Below are 15,073 nucleotides of genomic sequence, written 5' to 3' on the forward strand. Positions count from 1 at the left end.
ATTAAACTGATTAAAAAGAAAACATTTTCATTTAATTTAATAATGAATTGATACTTAATTAAAGTTTTTGAATGTCACACTGCATATAGTTTTCCTGCTGAAGTACATGATGTGCATTTATGTCCGATGTCTGTCTAATTGATTACTTTTAATTCGATGTAAGGAATTTTTTAATTTAAACAGTAAGTTCTTATTTTGCAGTAATTTATTTAAAATTATTGTTACTGATTGTAGTAAAATATGTAGTAGTTAATGGATTAGATAAGATTAACAACAAACGTTTCGATAACAAAATGCAAAACATGTTGATAAATTTATTATGGCTAATTAGTTGAGAAAGTACTTTTTCCAAATAAATTCGGTTTTGAACAAATTATCAAGCAAAACTGTAGACCTGCTGATTAACCTAATAAATCCCCTGCGGGACTTCCTTTTTAGATAACTCGAATACATACAAAACAGGGGTATTTCATAATAAAACACGCAATAAAATTCAGGGTTTCAGCTGATATTCCTGCTGAACCGAGCAGTCGTAACTCCTCGCAATTTATTTCTTTTCAATAACTATTCTTTTTATGTGATTTCTCTCAGGAACCGTGTCCTCGAAAACAGTTTAAAGCGATTATGAAGGAGCAACAGAATAGAATTTATACGTTTCATTAGGGGGTGCATGAGTGGCGCAGACATTTACGAATAGGTCTGAGGAGACGACGAAATAAAAAACACTTCGGTCTGCGGTTGACGCATTAATAACGGGAGTGATAAACCAAAGAATTAAGTTTAAAACTGGCTCGAGGAGTTTTTCTATGTGTAGTTGGGCGACGTGTAATCTGGCGACCCGACGTTTTTAATTTTAGAAGGACAATGCTACTTTCAGCGAGTCCTATCTTCCTCGTTAATTTTATACACGGCCACGAGATATTGCTCTTTACTCTGATACATTTATTGTCCCCGTCTTTTTGTTGCCACCGTCGTTTACTTAAAGTTAAACGTTGTCGAACAATGGAACGCATTTCAAAAAAGGCACGAGATGAATTCAAGTTAATGACCAAAGTAACTGAACTGAGCTGAAGAAACCTGCGAAATTTGTTTAAAGTAATTAATTGCCAAAAGTTTCAAAGGTCGGAATTTGTAAAAAAATCGCGTGGGATTCGCACACGAAAATGTTTTTATAAAATTTAACAAGCTAATTTCTAATATCCGTTTATAAAAGAAATCGTTCAATTTATTTCAAGGACTAATTCGGAACACGTTTTAAACTTAATGAGAAATGGATTTGGTACCAAATTAAAAAAGCAAACTAAACTTCATAAATTTATTTTGGCATTAACATTCCTTTCGAAATTTTTCTTTAATTATAAGATATTTTTAGCATTTTTTTATAATTACAACAGATTCCCAAATAAAATTAAAATCTGTAAGAATTGATACAACATGAGGGTATTCATTCCCCTGTGACTTATATTGAAATTTACATCGAGTGCCTCTCAGGCAAATGTAAATTCAATTCCTCTCTTCTTTATGAAATTTTTACATTAAAATACGACATGATGGTATTGATTTCTTTTCACATCATGTCTCGTAATTTTATCACAACATTTAAAACCTAAATCGTTGGTTATTAAATTGTTTGATAGAAATAAAATAGTTCGGGCAATAAATAAGTGGGCATAAGGTAAAAAATAAGAGCCGAAAAGGAAAGAAAAGGTGGTAACCGCCAATTAACCTGTTGTTCGTGGACGGCGGAGCGATAAGGGTCCTCTCGTCCTGGTTGCGCGTCGCGTTGTTTCAGCTTTCAGGCTCCGGCCCATCGGAACGCGGAAGCCGGTTTCAGTGGCGCTGCGACCGTCGCCGACGTCGTCGGATCACGATCTTCCAATTAGTTACCATCACCCGTTTCGGTGAGGAGTTTTTCCGTGCGGAAGTTCTTTCGGTGCGGTCGGTGCGCTTCCCACTTCCGCTCTGACACGACGCGGGGTTGAATGTTTTTAAAAGGTAAGACACTTCCCTTTGGCTCATGCCCTTTCTTTGTTTTAACTTTTTAATTAAATTATACTTACAATTGGTTACTTTTTTATTTAATTAACTATAACTAAATCATAAATGTAACAAAATAAATGAGCATGTAAATTACAATAAATAATTAAGTAACTAATTTAAATAAAAATTGATTTGTTTAATTAGTAAATTGAAAAAGACATTAAAAACGATTAAGATTGATGCGTTTGAAGAATTTGGAAATGTTCACATATTAAACCAGAAGAAGAGAAAGAGAGTGATTGATGTTGGGAAATCTTCAGCCAAGACAAGTGTTAAATACGCGATTCCATCGTAAGATAAATTTGCAACAAAGTCAATTTCATTACTTTGGTGGGATTGAAAAGTAATTTTCGTTAACGTGTTTAAGAGTACAAAATTCAAATAAATGATTTCGCATAGATTGATCATTAACTAGATTTTATCTGCAGTAAATTGTTTCAGCAGCAGATTTTATTTTAGAAGTGTTTATGCGACATCAATCATCGGGAAACATAATTTTCATTAGTCTCCGATATTTTTACTCTTTTGTGTATTTTATTTAAGTCACCAATCAAGATTTATTGAGTTCCCTCTGCTTCGAAACTGGAAACAAGACAAGACGTTGGCGTAAATATAAATTAAAACATTTATTTATGGAAGACCCACCTATTTTAAATTTAATAAGCTCCCAAATGTTTCCAATTTTGTACTTGAAACTAAATTGGAAACCTCGATCTTTCAATTTGACGAATACAAAATTGCCTTTCTGTATTTACCTGTGTTGACCTCAACAAACATTTTATCAACGTGCTTATTGAAAACTGAAATTAAACGGAAACGTGGCAAACAACTTGAAAGCGGTTGTTTACGAAAATTACATAAAGCGAAGCTGCCCCAAATTAACACATGGACGAATTAAAATGGGAAAAAAGAATTCATTGAAACTTTCAGCAAAACAAACTCCCACTCGGCCTAATTAGATTTAATAAATAAAATCACATTTAATTTTTTGTATTCACTATATACAATACATCGGAAAGAAATGAAAAAGGGTTGTGGTACAAAAATATTTTTTGTATAAACGACCGTCCAAAAATAGCTAACTAGATTGAAAATGTGTGTAAGGCATTTCCTTCAGAGTGTCCAGATTCCGAAAGCCGATTTTCCTGACGGACTGAGGAAAACAATGAACCGGTCCACCAACAGGAATTTAAGGGTCAGCATTTTTTCCCGAAGCACTTTGTTGTCTTTTTATGACGACTGTCCCAGTTACATACGGGGATATCTTTCCATCTTGTCTGAGGCTATAAATAATGATGTCTGGAATCATCGGGGGTGTTCGTTATTTTTACTTCGTGTTGGGTTTATGATAAAAAAACGTATTAAGTAGATAGTAATATATTATCGCCTGTAGTTGATCTACAAGCCGCAGGATATTCGATACTATCAATTTTTTCTTGCTGCGAACAAACAAAGAAAAAAAAAACTTTCGTCAAGTCGATCTCGTAGGTTTTCATATCAGCGAAATGATTTTTATGTTCTGTGTTCGATGGCTCCGATTGGATTTTTATACTGCTTTAATTCCCCAACTTTGACGTTCTAAGAAGTTCCCAAAATCAAAACACAAATCGATATGTTGATTGATTAATTCAACAATAACACACATTCGTTACTTTTAAGCCGACAATATGTCAAAGAGTCACAGCATATTTAATTGGAAGTGAAAATTGATGGGAGTCGTAATCAAACGACCGAAATTTAATTGGTTCGACCACATTGCACATTTCAATGTCACAATTTATGCGAATATAGCATCGTTTGCACAGCATCACCATATGTCACTCATAAATAATGATATGGTTTAAATTATACGAACTTAACACAACAGTCAACAAGTTACGATACTATTCTGAACATAAATGAATTTCATAACCGCCGATTATCAGTTTATCGTTCTGTTCTGCCACACTCGCATAAATTAAACACATTTTACTATAAATCACTTGGGGAACCAATCCAGGCGGTTTTTTATAAAGAATAGAAGTTAATGGATCGTCGCCTGTCTCCATTAATTTCCAATCGCTGTATCAAATTTCCAAATTAACTCTAATTGTTTGCCCCTAAAATTATTACGTGGTCCATATTGGGAAACATTGAGGCGTCAAATTTATAAAAATAAATCATTGTACAATCATTGCAGTATGGCATTTTATGGAGGCACTGATAAATTACATTTTTTATCACATTTATCTCCACTTTATGTTATTAGAGGCGTCTGATTTCAATACACGTCAATTTTTTACGTATCGCTTTATAATACCACAGATTAATTCCCATAAATTCATTTATTATTCAATCTGTGTGGTGCGAAATGGTAATCTACATTTCGAAATTCGCCCATCCAGTTCAATGAATTTAATAACTGCGTTCACTTATGAAAGTTGTCTGCTTTAAACTACCTATACAGAAACTAATTCCAACTGAAATTATAATTTTATTCACAGCTTTGCGTTCCAACGCTCCGAAACAATTTTCCCAGAAACTTTAACACAACGATGGTCGATATTTTGGCTGCGTTCAGTGAAACCAAACCCGCATCGAGTGTCCAAGAACATGCAAAAAATTTTAAACAGAGTGATTGAAATGTACGATCCTTCCCCTTATAATGTTCCGCACCTGCCACCAAATTGTGTGCGCGTAAAATTCCCCAGGGAAAACACAAACATCTCGGATTATATAAATTTTTCTAAAATACACGCCCAAATTTCTTCTCGAATGACAATATGAGTTTTAAAATTGAATTTTAAATGTAAACGTGACACCAACATACATGCAATATTACTTAATAAAAAATAGCTTCGACATTCAGGAAAAAGTATCTGAAATTCTTCCAAGGTGTCACAATTAAAAAGCAGCAGCTTTGGAAACATAAACGTCAACAATATTAAAATTTATGGGTCTGTAATAGAATAAAAAACATTCAAAATTTTATATTTTACATTTTGCCTGCATTTCTCATCGTAGATGTCTTGGCCTCAGGTGTGAGACATAAAAAAGGGATTTCTGTACCATTACATTATTATATTATGTCGTAAATATTTTTATAACTGTTGATAAAAATTAATGAATGTTAGATCAAGTTTGAATATTTGTACGAAAATTCAACATAACAATGCGTGTGTCATTAAAATTCATGTATTCATGAAGAAAGTTTGGTTTACAACTCAGATTGTTTTGGACATTTTCGTCACTTGGGGAACATTAATGTCATCCTGTTTTCTCGACTTCCGTCTTAGATAAATACATTATTCAATTTAATATTAAACGAGTGAGTTATCCTTGAACTTTTCAGCATTTATCGTATTATTTATTAAAAGCTGATAATGAACAAGCCACAAATAGTTATGTATAATTTGAACATAGAGTAAATAATATTTTCCTTGTTAACATTGCAATTAAAATTTGGTTCACACACGTTTAAACGTTGTCTGCGTGACTTATCTTTGTTTCCTTTTGTGCTGTTAATTAAATGAAATAAATTACGCAAACACGTGCCAAAAATTTAATAAAACGCCCGGAAGTACGAGTAGTGAGATGCGTGCAGCCCTGCTTTTGAACCCCCTTATTTTTCTGTTTAACCCAAATACGAGAAGGGTTAATTAGTCCGTATTCTGAGATAGATTAGGATTAATTGGTTCATAGAAAGTTTGCGTCAGTAACGACAACAAAATTTTACTAATTATTCCGGCGGAACGTCTTGGATTTACATAATACACACCTCGGATTTAGAATTTGCCCAACTACAATCCCAAATCCTCAATTAAACTATTTACTTCCTTTTCTCAACTACGCTGACGCTACTGACTCAACTGACTTAGTTAATTAATGTGAGTTGTAGTAAAAAAAAATTAATCAAAAATCTGTTGCTGAAAGTATACGTAAATCGAAAAAGTTCAGCCCATTCATAAATTCTAATTAGACGGTAGTTTTTTTGAAATTCCGCCCGGAAATTATTTTAATTAAGCACCCAACAACGTGGAATGTTGCGTTATTAAACCGAAGGAAAAATGGCCGACTGGAAAGCGTAAATAAATAAATCGAGCTTTAATAAAATATCGAGTGAGACTGGTTTTCAGGATTAGAATGGAAGGAAGTTTGGACGGAGTTTCAGCAGACTGTCTTATTGTCTAAGTTTCGAGAAAGCGTAACCTTGCATACGGCTGCATATTACACTCTATGCTAAAAGTTTCAAATTCCCCACTTCGTCGTTTCGCAAATACTCTTCTACAACTTGTAAAACTATTATCTTATTAAATTACGTTTATGTTGATGTACCTTTTTCCGATTAAACTTTCCCACCACTTTTATTGTTGCCTCGCAGTAAAACCACTTATTTCAACTTATATCTAATACATATTCATAGATATGATGTTGGTGTACGTCAATTATAGCAGGAACATAATTTCCCTTCCCGAGGATTGGCCCAATCAGGATTAAACAGGCGATTATCCTGTCCGAAATTCACTTTTGTTGACTGAATTACGAGATAATTATCAAGTTGGTGACGACCTTGAATAAATTCCACTGATTAGTTCGAAACTTTAACGAGCAACTAGAAATTTTCAATAAGACGGCAAAAACTAAATTAATATCGTACTCAGACGGAATCCATTAAGCAAAGTCGCATCACTGTTGATGTTACAGATTGTCCCAGAGAGAAAAGTTCAGACGAAGAATGCAAACTCCGGATGAATACTGATGAGACGTCGGCTTATTAAAACAATACCAATTTCAAGCTCGGGATTGTCATTTTTCCTGCACACACATCGCAAACACAGCCATTATTCCACAATTTACAGAATTGACAGGAAAACAATTTCCCTCTGGTCTTTGATAAACAACGGGACGTTAAACTGGCTTTGTCCGTTTTATTATTAATGAGAGTGGCGAGCTAAGGACGTAATAAATAAATACAACGGGCTACAACTAATAACGTTCCTGCAACGAGCCCCTAAATATTTCACGTGCCATTACAACTTTACTAATTAAACTGGTTAATCAATTTCAACAATAACTCGGTGGGTCGATGATAAATTGTCTCCCCTCCGGAGCTGTTGTTATATTGTATTAAATATAAAATTTAGATTGCGTTGAAAAAACGCCAAAGAAAACATTTACAATATCAACGTTCGTATAAAATCTTGAAGCTTGTTGTTGCATCCTATTCTCGTCGATTCCTCCATTTCCTCCGTGACTTCCAGACAGAAAACGATATGTTTTCTCTTTGTAGAACGTGTTTGATTCGACTAAACAAATACAACAACACGTTTCTTTAAATTTTACATTTATACTATTTTATTATTTGTTTGTTGTGGCCAACAAATTGTCACGTTTCAGAAACGGAACCGTATCGTTAGTTTAATTAAGTGCTCCTCACAGAGTCCACAAACAATTTTCTGTTTGGATAATTAAATCAAAGGTTCCGCTGACGTTTCATCTAACAGGTGAAACGGGCAATTTATTAAAGTATCCGATGTTATCAATGGGCGTTAGTAATTTGAATAATGTATTGTGTGGTGTTTTTCTCCTTGTGCAAAGGGAGAGTGATTGATCGTGAAGGTTGTGTAACTCCAAAAGAGATTTAACAATTCAATAACCATGTGAAAAGCAAACGTATTTTTTTCGAAATACTGCTCAGCTGACGCACAAAAGAGAATGACAAAATAACGTAAATAAATGTAAAATTTAAATAACTGAAACACTATTTCATTTCTTCAAATATTTATTTTTCAAACCTAAGACAAAAACTTTTGAAAATTGAATAAGTAACTTATAAAGATATAGGGACAAAATTAAATTACTTGACTCGTTTTTTATTGGCACTTCAAGAAGTTAATCATTTGTCGGTTAGTCCAGCCTGGAAAACAGTATCGTCCCACAAAAACCGAATTTACCCACTCGAGACTCCCCTGACGTGAGCGATCCATCACTCATACTCGTATCTGTTTCAAGAACGAGTGACCCTCCGACAATTAATGCATCCCAACCCCATCGAAAAAATATCGTACCGGAGTGTTAATCCGCAAACACGACTCCACTCAATTAACCCGATTGGGACGCGGTGACGTCCAAAATCAAAGACAAACAAACGGCATTAGAATTTGGTTTCGTAACGTTTCGGGGTCTGCGTTATGCGTGTCCTGCATTAAATTACGGTACGGATGGGCACGTGTCCGCGTCATATCAGCCCGCATCGCGTAAACACGCGGAAAATTATTCAGACGTGCGTGTCCGTTTAATTTCGACGAATCAACGCAACGGCTAAAAGCTGACGGAAAGTTATTCGACCCCACCGACTCACAAGTTTTCTGGGGTGACCCACCACAAATGGATTAAATTAGTGTTGAATATCTTTGTAGTTTTAAAGTGAAATATGAATAACCCAATAAAGGGGGTGCCCTCAATCAAATTAATTTATTAGCCAAGAGCAATCGATTGGATGTGACCCAGTAGGACGCAGCAGCAGTGTATTTAAAATATCACGTTCCCTGCCAAGTTAAAATTAATCCCAATAAAACATTTTACATAACCGGAGCGATGAACCTTCCTGGTATGTTGACAATGGAATAAATTGCGAATGCCCAACATACCGTTCCCGATTATATTTAATTATAATTGGAGGAAATCGAACAAGTGGAAGAAAGAATGGATTTCGCGTGTCCGTGAAAAACATACGGCACATTCGATTCAATTAAACGAGTGAAATTTGATGATGTCTGTGTTGGTCAGATAATTCGCTAATTATAATTAGTACCGATTCTGTAATTACATCAACTTCCATGGGACCACATTACAATTAATTCAATTATCTTTTTTTGTGTTACATATTTGTTTATCGTTGTCTCTCTTGGAATCTATTACTGCAATGGGATAAAATTACTTTTAAACCCATTTCACTTTAATTGCGCATCCGCCAAAATTTAAACAAATTATTTGGTTTGTTGTTTAATGTATTTCATATATAATTCAATTTTCATATTATATTTTTAAACAATAACGACATACTTGTAATAATTATTGATTATAATTTTAAATCATTCTGAAATTAATAATATATATATATTGATGTATTTTAATGAATTATTTTAATTCAACTAGTTGGTATACATAAATAATTAACAAATCAAATCATTTATCAGTTATGGAAACACAATTGAATCATTTCGTATTAAATATCATATTTTTGTAGCTTTACAATAAAATATTCGCTCGTTTTTATTAAAATTGTTCCATGATAAATGTTAGCTGTTAGTTTAATTGAAATTCGTCCATTAATTTTACATAAAATAAACGTACTGTTTTCTGTTTATTTAGGATCTTTATAATGTTCATCCACAGTGTAACAAATTTATTACCCTCCTAACCCTTCCATAAAATATCATTATCTGTTTAATATGGCAAAGCCACAACGGGTAGTTAGAAAATTACATAAAACCATAAGCCCAACACATTCAAAATGAAGATTAATTACAATTTAAATTTAAATCCGCCGAAAACAGTGCATTTTTCTTACACGTCCCATAATTAATAATCTCGAGACATAATTAAATTTCCATTCTTTACAAGCCGAACACGCGTTCTCACTCCATTAATCACGATCCACCCCGGAGGAACCGTCCTCCAGTCACATCAAATTTCTATTTACGATCCCGCGTCTGAATAATAAGGCTTCAGCAAAAAAAAAGGGAAGAGTCAGCGTTTGAAATCGACAGATAAAATTAATGCCCAGGTGTATGTTTAAGTGCCGAGATCATAAATATTATTTGGGAGTGATTCTGCGGCGGCAATTTAACAATAGCGGTTAATTTAATGCCGGTGAAGTGCCTGAAGGTTGTACGGGATAATCAGAGTACGGTCGGGCGATACACGTTCCGTTGTGTGTTCCGCTCTTAACGGAATCGAATTATCCGCAAATAAATTGTAAACGGCACAATGCAACGACTTTTACTTTCCATTCGTTTTGCTGGAATTGCTGATTGAGGTTTCGGTGGGTGTGAAATCTGTGCCGAAAACAGATTGATAAATGTTTTGTGGCTGCCGCAGCGATGAGAATCTAAATGACCTCCATTAGGAGTGACTGCAATAAAAGAACTATTGTGTCGCTGAAATTGCCCAATTCCATTACTCTCGGTAATGTTTACAGGATTTATGTGTTATTTATTTCATTCAGAATATGCCAGTGAGGGCATCAGTTACACCGTAATTACGGTTTTGCCCCACGAACCGGAAAGATTTCTGTTTTTAATAGTGTTCCAACACCGGAGGTTCTCAACCTCAACCGAAAAATATAATATAACGATATTACAATACAAAGTACAACAGGTTTAATATAGAAAATATTAATTCCTGCCATAAAGGAGATTATGGGCGCATTCGCCAAAATTTTAAATATTCCATAATATAAAATTAAATGTTATTTATTCCTTTATTTTTATGTGTTGTGCACGAAATTATTAAAAATTTAAATTATGTTTTTAAAAATCAAAGAAGTACGACGAGTTTATTATAAAAAATATTAATTCACAAAGACATAAATGCATAAACAAAATTATGGGCGCATCCACCAAAATTTTAAATATTCCATCATGTTAAATTGAATGTTATTCTTTTATTTTTATGCGTTGTGCATAAAATTATTAAAATTTTTAATTATGTTTTTAAAATTCAAAGAGGAGTAAATTGAAATTCGCTGTTTTTCCAACTGAGCGAAAGTCTAATTAAATCTTTTACCACCTTTTATTATCTCTCCAAATTTAAACATTGACAAGTTAGTTAATCAAGTCCAGGTTGTTTTTAGCTTTTAATAATTTCAATAGGAAACCAAATTAGAGTTTTAAAGTCATCAAATATTAAAATTAAAATACAGGGTGAGCCACAACGACGACGAATCATTTTTAATTTGGTTGCAAAGCAAAACTCATCAGATCCTGTCAGTTCCTGTCGCACGCAAATGTTACTAATATGTAAAACGGGGCCACGTGTTAATTACACACATTTCGCACGTCGACGGAAACGTCGCTGAGCAGAGACGGAATAATAAAGTGATTGATTGGGTGGTTTTCGGGAACAACACAAACTTTTGGGGCTGTACGTGGACTTTGCGATTGAGGGCAGTCATTTATTAATTAGTGGGGAATAGTTACTAGTTTAAGAATGACATTTGCATTAGTAAATTGTGCGGAAACGCATAGTCACGCATTTATTTTCGTTTGTTAATGGATGGTTTTGTGCTTTCTGAGAAAAAACACGTTCCCATTTAATGGTTTAATATAGGTCAGTAATTATTTCAATTAAAACTGATGTGAACGTTAATAAAAATTTAGTGATTAACAACTTGTCGGAAGTGTTAAAATTAGTTGACGGCAGCGAGTCCAAATCTCCGGAGAACAACACTTTTCACTCGGGAGTAATTGTGAAAAACATTTTAGAGGCAAATTTCGAAATGGTACCGTTAATAATCTTGAAATCGAGAGAGTTTCAGCAAAACTGGGTCATTTCCATCCGTCCAAACAAAACTATCCGAAAACGTAAAACTTAATGGACAGTATCACGTTGCTCACCTTTTTGCCGGAACTTTGTCATAACCGTGGCGTCTCTGAGCCTACAACCAATTCCATTTATAGTTCAACCACTTTTTTATGCATCTTAGGACGGAATACAAATGAGATTGATTTAATTTTCTTTTGTGTGTTCGATCGATCGAAGCCCGAGACGGATTGCTCCCTTGTTATTACAACTAGATGCGATTCTAAATCAATTTACGCAGCGAAATGTACAATTTTGCTCCAATTAATCGTATTACAACTTTCACAAATGCGATTAAAAATGTTAATTACCCGACTAAATTTAATTCGCACTGTTCGTTCCTGTTTGAAATTGGATTGATTTTACAATAATTCAACAAGTTCGCCAAAGAAATAAATGTAAATCTTCCGGGGACAGTTTCGATTCATTAAATTTTATCTTCTTCAACCCGCATATTTCAAGGAATTGGTTTCATGCAAGTCTCAATTTATTGTCGACCTTCTCCGGAGGATTCTTTTATCCAATCGTTGGATTATGTCCACTTTTCACCAACTGTAAAAGTAACATTTTTGACAATTCAATACTTATTTAAAACATAATTTAGATTATTACCAAGTTATTCTTGAAGACTCCTTAAATAATTAATAATGTAATATAAGAAAACGTGTAACAAAAGAGTTTTAACACCTTGACAACTCATTTAAGAAAGTAAGTAGTCTTAAAGGAAGTACTAAATCCATCTTTCACACAATATACCTTTTATGTAAATTCGTCATTGTTCTCTCCCGAAGTCCCGACAACTTTTAAAGTCGAATAAGAAAATTATTGGCAAATACTTTAATTCATACAAGTTAAAAATAGTCGTTGCAAACTCCTCCATTTCAACAGATCTAACTTACTCTATATTTAGAATCTTAGAGCTTTATAATTTGATGATATTTGCTGCGTCGGATTGAAAGAAAATTACCGTTCGACTTTTTGATTAAACTTCTCCGAGACGAGTCTATACAAAAATTGTGAATTATGTATCTCAGATGTGCAATAAAAATGCTATCGGAAAAACTTTCCAGCGACACATTTCATCGTGAAAATTTAGATACAGCAAAAACTTCCTCAGGTCATAAATAAATTTATGATTAGTTTATATGCAAAACTATATATTCCACACTTCATAAAAGTGAGACGAGAGATATAAGGCTCTTTTGAAAACGTCTGACGGTTTTATGGGCTTTTTATTTATATTTCCTCTTTTTTGCAGATTTCATTTGTGATATTTTGTTTCAGAATTGTACTACACACACACACAAACAATGTACAGGTATGTAAAAGTAAACAAAAAAGTCTATTTTTGTTTTGTTTAAGTTGGTACAATTTTAATTCGAACATCTCAGTAGACAAAAGGGCCAAAACATAATCCAAACACTATTTAAATGCAAACAAGATAGTTTTCGCCGCCTTGGAACGATCATATAACTGCGCAAATGCGACGAGAAAACCTCCCCGAATTGGCCGTACAACGTGCAATATTTAATATCGCTCTATTTTCCGGACTCCGGAACCTGGAAACACTCTGAACGAACATCACGTCAAACATTAATAACAGGGCTTACGCGTATTAACATGTTTTTATAAGGATTGGCTTTGCCTTTTTTAGTAGTATTACTGCTTTCGACCTATTTGTTTTTTACTCGACTCGAAGTTATGTTAGTATAAACACTAAACATGTAAAATATTTTAGTTAATTAAAACGTTGAGGTAAAACTCCAAAGTGACAACTCAAGTGTACTCAGATTTACAACTAACCACTTTTATGCTGTAAAGGAAAATGTGTCGGTGGAAATAAATTTGGTGAAACTCATCAAAAGTGTATTACACGCAGATTATCATGCGTCCTTTCTGGAGGCGGCGACGTTAAAAAGGAATCACTGCAGGATCAAATGGTGCGGCATTTCATACATCCATTCACATAATATTTGAATGTTTTTGAGTCCTACTTTCCCGCATCTAAATTTAGAAACTGAATGGACACTCCACAAAAAAGGAGCTCTTTGTTCATTTATTCTTTATTCAAGTGTGCCATTTCTTATTGTCATGTCTTATGTGATGTTGGACCATTTTTTACAGCAATATTTTTGGCTGACCAGTTTTTAACTTTGCTTTGTTTGGCTCAAAAACAAAACTTAATCAATTACAAAGCTTTCCTGATATGCCATCTTCAGAAATTAAAATTAAATTTATAATTAGTTCTTCGGCTGAACTGTTTGAATTAGTACTCCATCAAAATTAACGACGTTCCTTGCATCAAACTTATTAAAATCTCACCATCTGTTTCGCAGGATCAGGAGGCGAATGTAAAAAACGCAGAACACCCATAACAAAATTTATTACGTTTGTTTAATTAAATCGATTCGAAGTGAAATGTTCCACGACAAATTCGAGTTGGAGTCATTCAAGGGCAGAGAAACTTAACTTTAAGGAGTTGAGGAAAAGTTATTATAATTCTGGTAAATCCTGAAAAGTAAACTTTAATCATAAGTGCAGTCGAATTGTTTTATGATTGTTATTTAAGTAGGGAGGAGATTTGCTCAAAGTTACAAGTTTGAGCTGGTTATTTTCAGTTCTTACTTAGGTCAATGTTTAATGAAGTTGCAACAATTAACTTAATGCGGTGGACGTATCAATGTAACAGGATATTACACAGAAATCGATACGATATTAATTTGATTGAATAAGAAAAAATGGGTGAAGGATTACAGCTATAAATGTGCACGTAAATATTGACGAAAAAGTTTCCTCAATAAGATAAATGTTGACTGGTTTTTGATTGCAGTTGAAAACACTTTGAGTTATCTGTCAAACTAAATTCGGCACAGATCAACTTGTAACAGTTTATGTTCGCAAATCTTTCTCCAATATTAAGTCGATATTACGTGTGTGAATGGTTTCATTCCACTGAAACGATCCAAATCATTATTATGCACTGAATATCATGGATCAGTTTTTAAAATTACGTGGTCTTCCTCAAAGCCTCCGATCTAATATTAGAGTCCAGAATAGATTAATTAAAGGAATATGGTTCGTCCTTGTCAACGTACGTAAAATTACGTATCATGCACCGAAATATTACGCAATTTTATCGAATGACTATGGGACGTCAATTTAAGCGTAATGAGAGCGGACAGGCTCCATCGCCATCGCCCCCCTCGAAGAACGTCGCACGTGCATGTCTGCCTCCAGATCCTCAAACAATTGGATTATGGCGGATTGATACTGGAAAAGTTAATGAATTAACGTCTTCTGGCACCCGGAATATTAACTTGATTTCGCATCGATTTTTTACAATCGTCCTTCTTTCTCCATTCATAATTTTTTCAAGAGTTCTCTCACTTTATTCACTTTTTATTTGTATCTCGTGTACAACACAACACGTACTACTTTCCATTTAAAACACGGCGGATTTTAATCAAAT

At 33.9% G+C, this 15,073-nt stretch overlaps 1 protein-coding gene across 2 annotated transcripts in view; it reads left to right on the forward strand.

Moving 5' to 3' along the window:
- The first annotated feature begins 1,858 nt into the window (after positions 1–1,858).
- Positions 1,859–15,073, forward strand: part of LOC109600405 (probable G-protein coupled receptor B0563.6) — a 30,222-nt gene continuing 17,007 nt past the window's right edge. Inside the window, exons 1-2 of one of the 2 annotated variants that reach the window (XM_049963101.1) lie at positions 1,865–1,995; positions 12,889–12,922. The gene's annotated coding sequence lies outside the window, so the exon portion shown is untranslated. Of the gene's footprint in view, positions 1,996–12,888; positions 12,923–15,073 lie in introns of both variants that reach the window. The other variant, XM_020016552.2, reaches the window with a different exon arrangement.

The sequence above is a fragment of the Aethina tumida genome, chromosome 2 (genome assembly GCF_024364675.1).
Source record: "Aethina tumida isolate Nest 87 chromosome 2, icAetTumi1.1, whole genome shotgun sequence".
Taxonomy (NCBI): Eukaryota; Metazoa; Arthropoda; class Insecta; order Coleoptera; family Nitidulidae; genus Aethina; species Aethina tumida.